The sequence below is a fragment of the Apium graveolens genome, unplaced genomic scaffold (assembly GCF_009905375.1).
Source record: "Apium graveolens cultivar Ventura unplaced genomic scaffold, ASM990537v1 ctg6481, whole genome shotgun sequence".
NCBI lineage: Eukaryota > Viridiplantae > Streptophyta > Magnoliopsida > Apiales > Apiaceae > Apium > Apium graveolens.
This window is the reverse complement of record NW_027419520.1, coordinates 1-15,567: the sequence shown is the minus strand read 5'-3', so window position 1 is coordinate 15,567 and position 15,567 is coordinate 1. Positions and strand designations below refer to the sequence as shown.

At 33.8% G+C, this 15,567-nt stretch overlaps 1 pseudogene; it reads right to left on the bottom strand.

Moving 5' to 3' along the window:
• Positions 1-617: 617 nt before the first annotated feature.
• On the bottom strand, positions 618-14,382 carry LOC141703310 (putative inactive ATP-dependent zinc metalloprotease FTSHI 4, chloroplastic; annotated as a pseudogene).
• Positions 14,383-15,567: the final 1,185 nt, after the last annotated feature.

Sequence of the window (15,567 nt, the reverse complement as noted above, 5' to 3'; positions counted from 1 at the left end):
GGGATGAAACTTTTTTTGTCAAGAGGGGATGAAACTTTTAAACAAAAGAAAAATCAAATTTCTGTTCCAGAACTGGATAGAAAACCAAAGGGACAATATATGTTATCAAACAAATTTGAAATGGTGTCATATGATAGGGCTCAAATTTACTAAATTACGAGCAATGGCTTATTAGGATTCATTCAGCCTCATAATCTGAATATAGGAAATTATCAATACTTTTAAGACAAACAAGGGACTGTATATGAAATTTGGAAATAGATTGAACTTCTAAGCCAAACAACCCGCAAATTCTCACCATCTCATATCAATATACTGGGATAGGCTAGATTATTACCAGCATAACTTATGCTACGTCAGCTAAGTAGCTTCTTGACCATTAAGATCAATAGAGATGGTATGTCTACACTAATCTTCTTTTTTTTTACTGCTTGCTGCCAAAATATAACTAGTTTCCAACAATATGGTTATCTTATAAAATATGCATCCCACAGAAATGACTTCTTCTTAACACTTAACCTTCTTGTTAAAATAGCTTATTAACATTAAAGAAACAAACTGATGAAGGGAAAAAGGATACAAATTATTCTGTAATTACAGAAAAGTAAATTTATTACCCCGCCAATATCAGGCCCGCCACGTTTGCTGCCAATAGCATCTATCTCGTCAATAAAAATAATGGAAGGAGCGTATGATCTGGAATTAGCAAAAAGATCCTTAACACGAGATGCAGCAACACCAACAAACATCTGCAAAATAGAACTTCCAGTTAGCTAGTTTCCGGAGCTTAAAAAAACTGTCAATAATAAAATTATAGAACAGAATACACAGTGCGGTACTTTTCCAGGAAATTACATGTATCTACTCCCTTCTAGTCATGTTTTCTTCTTCCTAAATTTTCAAAATGTGCAAGTAATATTAACTTATTAGGAAATTTAGGGTATGAAATAAATTATATACCTAATGTATACTATTGAACAGTGAAGAAGAGTGAAAAACATGACAATAGTTGTGTAAGTACTATTTAAATTATGCTTTTATACTACAGTTACAGTGAAGCTCAGAATGAACTTTAGACCTTGGAAATAAAACACACTCCAGGGCCGACAACTTATACACCAAAACACGAGAACAAGAACCTATTTGATTGACACCTTGATAATTCAATCAGATCTACAAATTTTGGTTTGCGCAGTAAACATTCTCACAGTAAATCAAATATAAGCATCACTGATGAAAACTGCTCTCCTAATTCATATTCATGTTTTCTGTTAATAAGAGTGCACAATTATTAATAACTTCATCCATCTCAATTTACCTGCCATACTTCCTTTTTAAAGATGTCACAACAAACTATATGTTAGGACCTGTCCAGGCCTGCTCTTTGTATAAATATAAAAGGAAACAGATTCCTTTATTGATAAACACACGCACACACAATCGGGTGTTATTCGAGAGACCACCCACTCTCCATAAACACACTTAAAAACACACTTAAGTCAATCTTATTTCTTCATGACTCAAACATATAAATGGCTTCCCTATTTATAACCCCAATCTCAACTCACAATCCCTAGATTAAAGCTAAAATATTATTATTCCCACCAAATCCTCCCTTTGAAATCCATAACTGATGCACACACTAATTATTCAGATTCGTAACTGATTTAATATTTATTCTATATATTATGTTTCCTAACATTACCCGCCGCCCAAACTTGACTGTTAGGACCTGTCCAGGCCTGCTCTTTGTATAAATATAAAAGGAAACAGATTCCTTTATTGATGAACACACGCACACACAATCGGGTGTATTCGAGAGACCACCCACTCTCATAAACACACTTAAAAACACACTTAAGTCAATCTTATTCTTCATGACTCAAACATATAAATGGCTTCCCTATTTATAACCCCAATCTCAACTCACAATCCCTAGATTAAAGCTAAAATATTATTATTCCCACCAAATCCTCCCTTTGAAATCCATAACTGATGCACACACTAATTATTCAGATTCGTAACTGATTTAATATTTATTCTATATATTATGTTTCCTAACATTACCCGCCGCCCAAACTTGAACCTTGTCCTCAAGGTTCAAATGAGAAAATTGTTTCATTCTTTCTTTTTCCTTTTCTTTCTAATCCAGAACCCCTGCCTCTCCGCCAATAATTTTCTAAATTCCTCCAGTTACAAGAAGGCCGCTGACATTCCCCGCAATAGTCCAAGAACAAAAGATCATTTCTCAAGTATACTATAACCGACCATACCTTCTTAGTTGGCGTTGAGAGGTTTACTAATTCAAAATAACTGTCAAAATAACTTTCAGCCTTCAACGACCCCCTTCAAGTTTTAAGCCTTCGAATATTTCAAGTCTTTGTGATAAAGAGTCCATGGATGAGCTTGGAGGCGATGAGACATCAAACAAACAAGTCTCTTTGTTGTTGTTGCCACTATTAAAATTTAACGGAGTCTGCCCTAAACCTCCAATACTGGTGGTTGCTGATGAGACCTTTCATCTTCTTGAAGTTTTCCAAAATCATTTTTTTGAAAATCTGATTTAAGCTCTCTATCATTCGCTTTTTACTCCCTTCAGCTTCTCCTCAGTTTCGTAGACCGACTTCTTGGCTTGTTCCAAGCCTTGCGAATCCTCACGAGCAGACGAAAATGGTCCAGTAGTCTTGCGACTATAGTTGTCCATTTTGCAAGTATGGCAACCATACCTTCTTTGAGGAAAGAAATGTCTTTTTGAAACTTTTCAATATCCAACTTCAAAAATTTTTGCTTGCATCTTTCAAAAAAAATCCCCTGGAAGTCGTCGACTCGATTTTCAACTTGTTTTGCACTTGTCATTGCCCCAAGAACAGACGTGCTCTGATACCACTGTTAGGACCTGTCCAGGCCTGCTCTTTGTATAAATATAAAAGGAAACAGATTCCTTTATTGATAAACACACGCACACACAATCGGGTGTTATTCGAGAGACCACCCACTCTCCATAAACACACTTAAAAAACCACACTTAGTCAATCTTATTTCTTCATGACTCAAACATATTAAATGGCTTCCCTAATTTATAACCCCAATCTCAACTCACAATCCCTAGATTAAAGCTAAAAATTATTATTCCCACCAAATCCTCCCTTTGAAATCCATAACTGATGCACACACTAATTATTCAGATTCGTAACTGATTTAATATTTATTCTATATATTATGTTTCCTAACACTATACTTCTTAAGAATGTGAGGGAAAGTGAAGGAAAAGAAAACTTAACCGGTAGCAAGATCCATATACCAGCTTAGTTGGACAAAGAATATCACTTAAAGACTAATATAACCAAATAAACTTCCAAGGAAAAGTGTGTGAAGGGTTTTCGCCCAAGTCCTTTATAATGATGAAAATGGCCAAGTATCAACATTTCAAGTTAAACTGGTATGTAAATTACTCAAAAACTTAATTAAATGGTTTAATGAACAAGATTTTTGGCGATACTACATAATATAGATTGCTAATTAATCTGTCATAAATGTTTCTCTAAAGTTCTACATAGCCTCGAACAAAATGTACTTGCTACTCTTTGCATAAGATAATTAAGTATTGACACTGAGACAGAACCACACATACACGCACACGTCAACTAATCTTTCTATATCCTCCTCTTCTTCGCTAAGCTAGAAAATGGGATACGCTTTTGTTGAAAACATATTTCACATTTCAGCGACATCTCGTAGCTCCATGGTACATTTGTTCATGATCTTTTAGCAAATACCACTTCACGACTGATGTATATTACATATCAAATTTAAGATTTTTCCGGTTTAAAAAATCATTACCGAGGGTTATTTGTCAATAGTTATGAACTTCAATCCAAAAATTCTCTAAACATGTATCAGATGATGGTATCACATACTTCCTAAACAGCTTAATTTTTGTGGTTTCCTGCGAAATAGGAATGATGGAAGTAAAAGGTTGATTCCTGCAATCTAACAAAATAAGGTTGATTTGATTTCGACTTAATGGCGCAACGTAAATTATAAAAGGAAAGAAATCTAGAGTCAGATGAAGATTCAAAAAAGGATGCCAGCGAATTGCATAAGAAATGCTACCAAGGTAAAAGATCATCAACTTTGAGGTATTTATACATTAGTTAGTGAGGAGTCATCTGACCTTGTTTTTTGTTTTTCTTATTATACTTGTTCGCTTTGCCTCTAAGGTTTCGTCAGGCACTTGCATGTAATTTGATCCTGCTTGTAAGATCTATTTAAGTATTCACATCATCCGTATATCTCGATTTTTCCTTCATTAGACTTGTTGTTGTCCGGCTACCTAATCCTAGTCCATTCGACATCCTTCACGCCTTCAATGTGTTTTTCATCACTCTAAAACCCTTCTTAATATTGCAATGTAAAAATCTCTCAGATGAATAACTCTTTACACCCGTCTTTCCAACTTGCTCGTCAAGTTGAAAATTCGCTATGAATTCCAAAATTTATAATGTCTACTGGAAGACCTAAATTTCAATTTCCATCTGCGGACTGAAAAATCCTACATTTCCGCCTATGTTACTCGGACTCGGCTAGAAGTGTCCGACATGGATACGTGTCCAAGTATCGGACTCTGCAACATTTTGAAAAATATACATATTTTTGCTCTAAAATAAGTGTCCAGGTCCAAATGTCCATGTCCGAGTGTCAAGTGTCTGACACGGGTACTTGATGGTAAAATGAAGAGTCCGAGTAAAATAGATTTCCGCTACCCAAACCTTTATCGGAAGAGGATTATAAAGCACAATTTATACAAATAGCAAACTAAAATGATGGTTCCTTCCAACTTTAAATGGAATATTTCACGCTTTGAACTTGCCTTGGAAGTGAGACATTTAATCATAAACACATTTTCAAAATGTAGACTACAATTTGGGACTTAAGAAGTCATTATGTGGTTTTGGGAAATCCACTAAAAAACTAAACGTTTAAAAGGTCAAGGCCAAAAAAGTATATGCCTAACTGTTTTTATCTTAAAGATATCGATGTCTAGCATAATATTAAGATATGGTTTATAGATGGAATAAAAGCCTCAAGAATACTTAAACTTCCTTTCATTAACTTAAGAACTCTGGATTTAGTCACACCTTTCTCACCAATTTTGTGCTCTGTCACTCAATCCAATTAGTGTATTCCAAGAATGAGTAGAAAAGATTATCCCCACAAGAAGGCAAACTTACGAAAGAAACAAGACCAAGGGAACTATAGTATATCAGTGTGCTAAACTTGATTACAACAGGCAAAAGTTAATAAATAAGTGTACGTTTCCAACGAAGTGTTGGTACAATGGTTGAGCTTTTGTACCCCCTTGCGGGAGGACAGGAGTTCGACTCCTGTGTGTGCGTGTGTAATCAATTAGCAAAAAAAATAGTGTACAATTTACAAAAAAAATAGCGGTTAAATCTCTTAGAATAATTTAAGCATACCAATGAACTTGAATATTGAGTAAGAGTATACAGTCACTACTTTGTGATCTTTGCCACACCTCGTATTACCTTAATCTTCTTCATTTTATCCCAATTTGCTCCTTCACTTCTCTGTCTTATTTGCCACAGACTTATATTGTGTAGAATACAAATACATGTATATTAAGGTAATATGACATTAATTAATATTTAGCTTCTCATCATTTTATGTCTTTTCAGCATCCAGGGAACATCCATATATAACTTGGACTACCAGCAGACAAGAAATAATATTTGGCTGTTGCAGCAACCTGTGATACATGACTAACCTCAATTTCTGTTTAATGGAGAACTAGTGAAAAAGTAAAGTCTTACCTCCACAAAATCAGTGCCATTAGCTTGCAAAAAAAATGGAAGCCCTGCTTCGCAGCAATAGCTTTTGCCAGAAGGGTTTTACCGGTTCCAGGTGGGCCATGGAGGAGCACACCTTTAGGACAATATATACCTTATTTTGAAACTCTTCGTCATTCTTTAGTATTCGAACAATCTCCTGTAGCTCCCTTTTAATATATTCCTGACCAGCAAAATCTTCAAAGGTGACACCGGTTGTTTCTTCTGCAGCTATAATTTTGCCCTGGTAAAAATACATGGAAATGTATTTATCCACAATAAAGAATATATATCATTTTCTTATACTTCTATTCTATTAAATAATATCTAAGTCACTTCGGAAGAAAAAATTTGTAAATTTGCAATAATATATATACATATGGAATACATGACAAACACCTTCAAGTCAGTCCCCAATTTCACTTGTCAATACAGTGACAATAATATAGCTTGAACAGAGTTCTCACAGATTAGAGGGAAACTAAAACATTTCAATAATTAGCCAGAAAAAAAAAAGGTCATGTAGGAAGCTACAACCAACGTCTATAGGAATATGTTTACTTTGTGGAAAATAAGATCTGGTATCCATATGGAAAGCCAAAAGGTGGACCACTTGGATGAACAAAGTAAATCAAGAAACAAAAAAGAAATGTTCAACATACATGAAGTCACAACAGATTCAACAAGTTTTCAAAATTAAAACCGTCAATATATAACTCGTTAGTACTTACCTGCTCTTCCCTAATGATCCAAGGGCCTTGCGCTTGATTGGCAGTCTCGTCTTTGTGGGAGGGGTTCCCAGGTCACAAGGTATCAGCTTTGAATATATTGGTCTCATCCTATTATCAATCCATATATACACTCCAATCGCAAGTGCAAAGGCGCATGCCCCAAACTACTGCAGTTGCCACGCTAGAATAAACTTCAGCAGGAACTGTGTCAACATGATAAACGTCGACATTTACAAGCTGCTGATGCAACTTCCCCCAAACATCACTCCAAGCATCAATTGGCATTCGATCAACTACATGACGACGGTAAACAATTTCTTTTTTTGAATCTCCTCCTGCTCCTTGAGCATTTCATCTTTGTAGTATGAAGGATCACTGGGTCATAGACACGATTTTATCAAAGATAAGAAAGAGAATATGCCGAAAGTTCAAATCCTATTGCATTCTTTAGTCATGTGAAAATTGGTTCCTACCACATATCAGCTTGTGGAATAACCAAGTACTAAACTTTACATATATCCATTATGGATATAATATATGTGACAGAGTCTAAATTTATCTAGCCAAAAGTTTCTCATTTCAAAAGCAAACAATATACATTAAACTTAAAAAGACCAAGCAAGTGCTTATACAATATTATGTAGTACCTGATACTGACTGTCCATAGTTTGAGTACTCCATATACTGGACATTGTTTTGTATCAAGAAGGTCTCTTAAATTCACTATAGTCTATTTTATGTGAAGTCTCAGGATCCCACTCTGTTCCCTTCAACTTTCCCGCATGGTTAACAATGCCCTGCTCAGTCCGAAGCCATGACAAGTTGCCTTTCTAACTGTACATTTGCTTTCCTTTCAAGTTCTTCTAATTTATTAATCCTTTCTCGTTCCGCTTCCTTCAATTTCTGGAAACCCATTGGTCACAAAAATTTACAAAATCATCACCAAATTGAAACCTTCCTTACTTAAAATTACATAACTTTATTTCAATGCAAGACCTTCTCACATATTCCTAACTAAAACCTCACTTTCAAGTCTTTGAGCAAAAGAATTCAACTTTTTTATCTACAATACTTAGTATATCTACAAAAAGGCCTGTCAATCAGGTAAGCTCAAAAATTTTTCATCATCCATTGCCTTTGCTCATCGCAAAAAAATATATATATATAACAACATAACCGTTAAATTTTCACAATAAGATCAATAATGACAAGAAGCAAAGAACCCTCAGCAATAATTACTAAAAAGAAATCGAAATTCCACCAATTGCGAGGCACTCTACCTACACCCGGTCAGAAAAAAGCAAGTCACCAAGGCTCTTTGTCATTGCAACTCAAATGTGAATAACTCAAAAAATTCCTCAAAAAACATCAGCAATATTACTACAATTCTTCAAACTACAACAAAAATGAAAAGAAGCATTCAAAAGCACAACAGTTACTGAGTCAAAACCTGAAACAACTGAGCTGACTCGGTGTGTTGTTCTTGCGGTTTAGCCGAGTTGGAATCAAAAGCTCTAAATTTAAGCAACCTGGGATTAAAGGGTAATGAAAATTTAACATAAACATGGCGTTGAAATGGGGTTGTGGATAAAAGGGTTTTAGCAAAATGGGGTTTTAAAAAATGGGGATTATGATGATGATTATAGATATCTAATTTTGTTGTTGTATCCTCTCATCGCTCGTTCTAGTGAGTCTCCTAGTTTTATCCATTCCTCCATCCAAATTTATTCAGATGCGCGCAAATAAAATGCTTGTCAATCTTCTTTACATTGACTTCCGGTTTTGGTATTCATTTTCCCTTTAATTTGCCCTCCAAATAATTTCTCAGAAATTACCAAAAATATAAATTTTCTAGGTTCTTTGTTTTTACAATTTTATGAAAATAATTTCAAAAATACAGTACAACTAAAATTAATAAGATATTCAGCTAATTATATTGAATTTGAAATTGTATTGCAGAAGTTTGTGGAGGTTGCATCTAGTTATATAGAGAAAAATCGTATTTTTAAAAAAAAATGAAAATTAGTATTTTTACAAATAAAAAGATTTTTGCTAATTTTTTAGAAAATGCTAATATTTTTTTAAATATATTTTTGAATTTGGTTATGTTTCAAAATAGCCCAAAATTTATTTATTTCGACTTTATTGTTTAAGTTATTAATTATTTTTATCTCACAATTACATCATCGTAATGTTACATTTACTTTTTTAATTCAAATTTTAGACATTGTTTAGTATCTTTAATTAATAAAATTTAAAGTAAAAATCTTTATTTTGCCATACTTAAATTTAATAACACACAAGACAAAATTATATTCAGTGTGATTGCTACCAATTCATTTGGGTCCGATATCTACCATGTTAAGGTGTACGACGACCCAAAAAATCAAATCAGAGATATCTAATAATATGTTCAGCGGCGATCATGGGTGTACGGCGTGGTCTGTGTTTTCCGGCATCGAAGCTACCATCGATGTGGTGGTGGCGTTTGGTGGTGTTGTTTTGTGTAGAGTGGAAGAGAGAAAGGAAGAAGAGAGAAATGAGATAGTCGGGGTTTGGCCGGAGTTTGGGTTCCATTTCGTATTTGGAAAAATGGATCGGATGGTTTTATAGATCAGTTGAGGGTGTGTCGAACGCGGGAAGAAAATCTGGGTGCCGAGTTCGCCGAAATTTCACCGGACGGTGGTGACGGGTGGTTGCTGCCATGAAAGCTGGTGAGTGGGGGTGGGGATGAGGAAGGAGGTGGAGGAAGATTGGGGCCAAGATAGTCAATTGTTAATTGATTTAATTAAATTGATTTGATAGTTAATCAATCAATTATTTGATTTGAAAAAAAAATTATGAGTGCGTTGATTGAAAACTTTTTACGTGTACATTTTATTTTGGCCTTTTAGAGGAAATAATGTGCCAATTTATTTGGGTTGTTTTGGCCTTTTAGAGAAAATAATGTGCCAATTTATTTGAGTTGTCTTGGCCTTTTAGAGGAAATTGTGTGCCAATTTTTTGGGTTTGTTTGCGTCTAACTAAAGTTTCTTTGGTTATATTTATTTTTATGTATACGTATATTTATTTTTAATAAATTTTATTATCGTATATAATATTCTCTTTATTATTTGTGATATTTCTCTTTGTCTCATTTATTTTTGGGAGATATTTAGTGGCAAAATATTTGGCCCTTTTAGAGGATATTGAGTGTCAATTTTTTGGCTTATTTGTGTCTAACTAAAGGAATTACCTTTGGTTAGATTTTAAGATAAATGTTAATATTTCTACCTATCATATAATTATGTTATTAAATTGAATTTCGGTATTAATTGAATCTATATCTTTGACCAAAATATTTAAGTGATTAAATTCTTTTGTTTTTATTCAAGTGTGGTCCTTGAATATGATGCTTGCTAAACTAGATTCGAAAGTCGAAGATTTGGATTAATGTACAAGTAGTCTGCTCGAGCATATACTTCAGGTGGGTATTTCAACAGGATGGTAGATGGACGAGTTACGAAAATCAAAATGTTGGATTTCTCAACAAGTAGTCTACTGGAGCAAAGATTTCAGATAAGTAATCGTATTTTGTTTTATTTTATTTTTTGAGTGTTCTCTCTTTAGGACTTAAAGCGTTATTGTCTAAGCTTCTGAGACCATCATGCATGACCTTCGGTTAGATGATAAACTTTACTGTGAGAAAAAAACTCCTTTTTTCTCTATTGTATTTCGGTACAATCTATTTCGAGATTATATATCTCACCGACAAAAAAAATTAATAATGCGTAAGTATTTTATCAAGAAATAAATTTAAAACTAAATCTATTAAAATAACATGAAATATTTGTTAGGTATGAAGTGCAACACCGAGGGGGTGAATCTGTTTTATTGATTTTCTTGATTATTCGATAGTATTTTGGCTTTTGAAACTTAACAGTTAGAATTGAATATGTTGTGATAAATGACTAAATATAAAGACACAAATAATTTATCAAAATTCACTTGATTTATAATAAATCAAATTTATTTGTGCTGTAAATTTGTATTCTTGAATATAAGAACTCGGCTACTTCTCTTGAGAGAATACAGAGTTCTAGATCTGTTTTTTTTACCTTTAAAAAACAGGACCCGTTACATATTTATAAAATAACATGCACAGTATACAAACATTACACTAAAATGGACTAACACATATTCCAAAGTCTATTTGTCTATTTTCACTTTTAGTGCAGTAAATCTTCATGCAATCTAACAAGTCTGTGACCCTTCTTTATCCAGTTCATCTTGACCCTTGATCTTGCACTTTTTCAAACTGCATTTGTAGACTTTCCAATTCAATGATAAAATGTTTGTTGACTGATAATTCTTGGATTTTCAAGTTGTCTGTATTCTGAATTTTTAAACTGTTGTCGAGATCTATTTTACTGTATAGAGAAGTCACATATTGATATCTAGAATGGCTTATCGATATCTCTACTTCTTTATAAGTATTATGACTTGTCGAGATCTCTAGTTCTTTAAAAGTAGAGTGACTTGTCGATATCTCCAGGTTCTCTACATAGCCTTTTGACTTGTCGATATCTCTTAGTTTTCTACAAGTAGATTTTGATCTTTCGTCGATTTCTCCAGTTCTCTACAAGTAGATTTTGACTTGTCGATATCTCCACTTCTCTACATGGACTTTTTTGACTTGTCGATATCTCCGATTCTTTACAAGTAGATTTTGACTTGTCGATATCTCTTTGGACTTCTCTATAAGTGATTTTTTACTTCTCGACATATATCTCTATACTTTGATCTGTGACTTGTTGATATCTGACTTAGAATATTTTTCCAAGAACAACATTATTCAATTCTAAACTTCTAAACTTCTCTCTAAGGCATGATCAGGATTGATCTTTTTCCAGAGTTTATTCCTAGCTTGATGGTTGTTCATAGAAAAATCCTCCAATCTAATCTTCTTAACACTTTTACAGACTCAAGAAATACAAATAAAAAATATAATAAAATTATCATACAGCTGATTCTTAGGATTGTCAGAGTGACTTAGTCTTGTTATGTACAGGCATGTCTTACACGATAATCTCCCCTATTTGTGAGAAGATTACTTGTCACAAATTCATGTCTGATAACAAGACTAACCCCAATCTAAAATTTGAACAAAAACTGACAGATTGACAAAGTACAGATTTTATACATTCTTGTAGTTATATTCAGAATTGAATTTACATAGTCATCTAAATTTTCCATATCCTGGTTATTCTCTAAATCAAATTCTTGAGTTTGACAAGGCACTCAAGTTCTTCAATTATTTCGGTCCCTCTTAGAGCTTCCAACAGTTTAAACCATTCATTTAGTGAGTAACTGTCAAGATTTTATTTTGTACCTTGATAATCATTGAGTCTTGACATTCAGAAACACACAATAAGGAGAAATTCTACTCAATCCTTTAGCTTTTAGATCATTTGACCTTTGCTCAACATCTCAATTTCCTTAGCATACTTCATTTCATTTGCTTCCCATCAGCCTTCTTTCTTGCATGCCTTTCATCTCTTTCTCTTAACCTTCCATCTAATTCAGCCTTTCTCATCCTGATAAAACATCTTTTCCATTCATCAAACTGATTACTCTTTCAAACTCTATTGTTGAGTAATTTTTAATTACTTCTTTGTTAAGTAAGATGTATATGCCATCTTTAAAATAGATTTTCACCTCTTCCAAAATTTTTACACAGACTTTGACTATGTGTTTAGTTAATTGATTGTTGTAGTCATCATATGATATCTCTTTTGAAATTGGTAACAAAATCCTCTTGATTGAAGCAGTTCCATAGAGCACCAGTTTCAACTTTTATTTGCTTTGGTTTTCTTCTAGTAGACTTGAAGTGACTTTTGGTTGGAGGTTTGAAAGATGGAGGTTTTGACAGTTTCTTCAGAGAGACTTGGTTTGGCTTGAATAGGTATTTTGAGTAGAGAGTTGAATGTAGGTTTGTAGATATATTAGGCTTTGAGGTTTGGATGTTTTGAGTTTATGTGGCTAAGAGTTTGAGTTGAGGTTTATGGAGTCTTGGATTTTTGGCTTATGGGTGTTTTCTTGGTGTCTTTTCCATCTCTTCCATCTTTCTTCTTGTCTCCATCCTTCGCTTTCTTCTGATCATCCTTGCTACCTCTTACTTCCTTATGACTCCCACTGTTTTTGTTTGATTGACTTGGATTTGAGTCAAAAGATTTGTGTTCATCTTTCTTTTGCTCATCATCATCCAAGTCATCATCTTTCTCATTGATTTTGGTTTGTGGTAGCATGGTATCTGCATTCTTCAAGTATCTTATAAAGATCTTGATCATCTCAACATCCTCATTTTTCTTGATCTTTTTGGTCTTTAACTCTGTCTCAATAGTCATCATCAGCTTCTTATTAGTCATGACACAATGTTTTGGTAATTGAAAATGTCTCCATCTCCTGGTGTTAGGGCATATGTAAGACACTCCTTTTCTAGGTTGCAGATAGGCTTCAGGGAAAGCTTCTGTTTGACCTAATTTTAGTTCACGTAGCAAAAGAGTGTTATGTGGACTCATCACATTGACTTTATTGATGAATATATCAAGTTCTGAGGATCTTTTTTATCTTAGAAAAGGAGAGACTTGCATGCACCTATAAACTCCAGATTCAGTTACATTCACCACAATTCTCCTCTCCTTGAAGGCAAATCCAACAGTGATCCAAAGATCCAAATTTGGGGCAGATTACCCTAAATTCTCCTCCAATAGTGATCCAAATTTGGATCACCAATGTTCACTGATCCAAATTTGGATCACTTGGTTTAACATAAAATGATGGTTTTGTTATTTGTAGTTTATGTGATTTATTATTTTGTGATTTTAAATTAATTTTGATTTTAATATATAATAACAAAATATAATTAATATTTACCAAAATTTATTTTAAACTAAAACTTAAAATCATGAGAAAATATAATTTTATTAAAATTTAAAGATAGAATTATATTGAAGAGCCAGATGTGCCGGATCCATAAGTTGAGAATATTCCGATCGATGAAAATACTCGATTCCAAGAATTCCTGGACCGCTTTAGAAAAATAAAAAATAAAGAGGCACATATTGCACTTAGAGATGCATTAATTGAGCATTTGTGGGAAGAATATACTAATTCATAAAATTAGTGTGTATCAATAATATTATGTATGTTAATTATTGCAATGAATGTGTTTTTCGTGAATTAAGTGCACAATTTTAATATTTTTATGTGTATTAATTTTTTTGATTAAATTAATTTATGAAATGTTGTATAAATTGCTAATAATTATAATACGATAAATTTAAGATAAAATTACTTAATATGATATTTATATATTATTATATGTAAAAAGTAATTTGGATCAAATATTTGGATCACACTGTTGGAGTTGGTCAGAAATTTGGATCAGTATTTGGATCAATTAGTGATCCAAATTTGGATTTTTGGATCACAACTGTTGGAGATGGCCTGAACATTTGTCTAGTGACCAATACCACTCTCAGGAAATTGATATTGTTGTTCACAACCTTCTTGTGGGAGAAATGATTGAAGTTGAGTGAGACCCTCAGGCCTTCAAGGAAATCACCAAACTCCCTGTTAAGACAAGGGACTTCAGCTGCCATTTTGAGTCTTTCAATTCCAACATCCTCCTCACTTTGACTTGATTTTATCTTGGGCTTCATCATCTCCCTCTTAGGCTTGGTAGTAGGCAAGATGACATTGTGAGGAATGTGGGCCCTTACTATTTGAGGAGTTTCCTGAAGAGGGACTTTTAAAGCACCCATGATAGCTTCCAAAGACACACATGTCTACATTAGAAAATATTTTTGAGAGTCTATCAAGGATTTGATGTCTTGCTGTTGACTTTGGACCAGAGTTGTTAGTTGAGAGACCTGAGATGTCAAGGATGCATTTGATGCTTAGAGTTCATTGACTTGAGTTTGGAGAGCTTCAATTTGGTGAGATGAAGTTGTGGAAGGAGCATTTGTAGATATTGTAAAGGTAGGTGTGCTAAAGGTATCCAGCACCACCCTTGTAATTTCCTCCATCATCAAGGCTGAAGGCTCATATCTAGCCTTGTAAAGTTGATCCAATTTGACCTTTGTATCATTGTTGTTGGAGATTTGTTGTTAGATCACATTACGAAGAGCAATAAATGAGTCCTTGACCTTCTTGATGTTTTCTTCTATAGTTGAGAGATGTAGAGTAGCAAATTTGTCAGAAAACTTGATGAACTTGGTTTTGATTTCATTAAGAGTAGGCATGAGTTCATCAATTCTTGATTAACCAGTTTCTTGACTTCACTTTGATGACCATCCAGAGTCTGTTCTAAAGTTTTGCCAATAAAATTGAAAGCTTTAAGTTGAGTCTTGTAGACCTTTGTGATGGCATCATAGACCTCTTATGGTGTGAGTACTTTAGCATTGCTACTCATAATAGTGATGTTGAATTTGGAGTTCAATAACATGTTCAAATTTGTGTTTCATTTTCAAATTTAAAAATTAAGATTTATAACCCGTATGAATGTTCTTAATTGAAATTGGGGGTTTCTTTCCCATGGGATATTAGTTTGATTGGTTGGTACCAGAGTGTAGAGCCTAAAAAGATGAATCGACTTGTGGTGGTTTGGTGAACAAACGATACCGGAGTAGAGCTGACCGGAGAAAAGAAGAACTCGCCGTTCAGCGAGTTTTCTTCGAGTTATTCCAGCCAACTCCGAGATGATTTGTTGATTTTGATTGCATGAATGTGTTACTGATGTTATGTAGATGTGATCCGGAGCTTGTGGTGTCTTGAGGGTACCGGGGTTGTAAACTTGGCGAACCCCGGCGTTTTTCAGCAACTAAACTGCAGTTTAGTCCCTGAACTGTTGAAAGAAAAAGAGTTTAGTCCTTGTAGTTTCCAGAATTTTCAAATTTTGGGTTCCTAATTTTAAATTATTTAAAAATCATATTTTCTATTTATTTTAA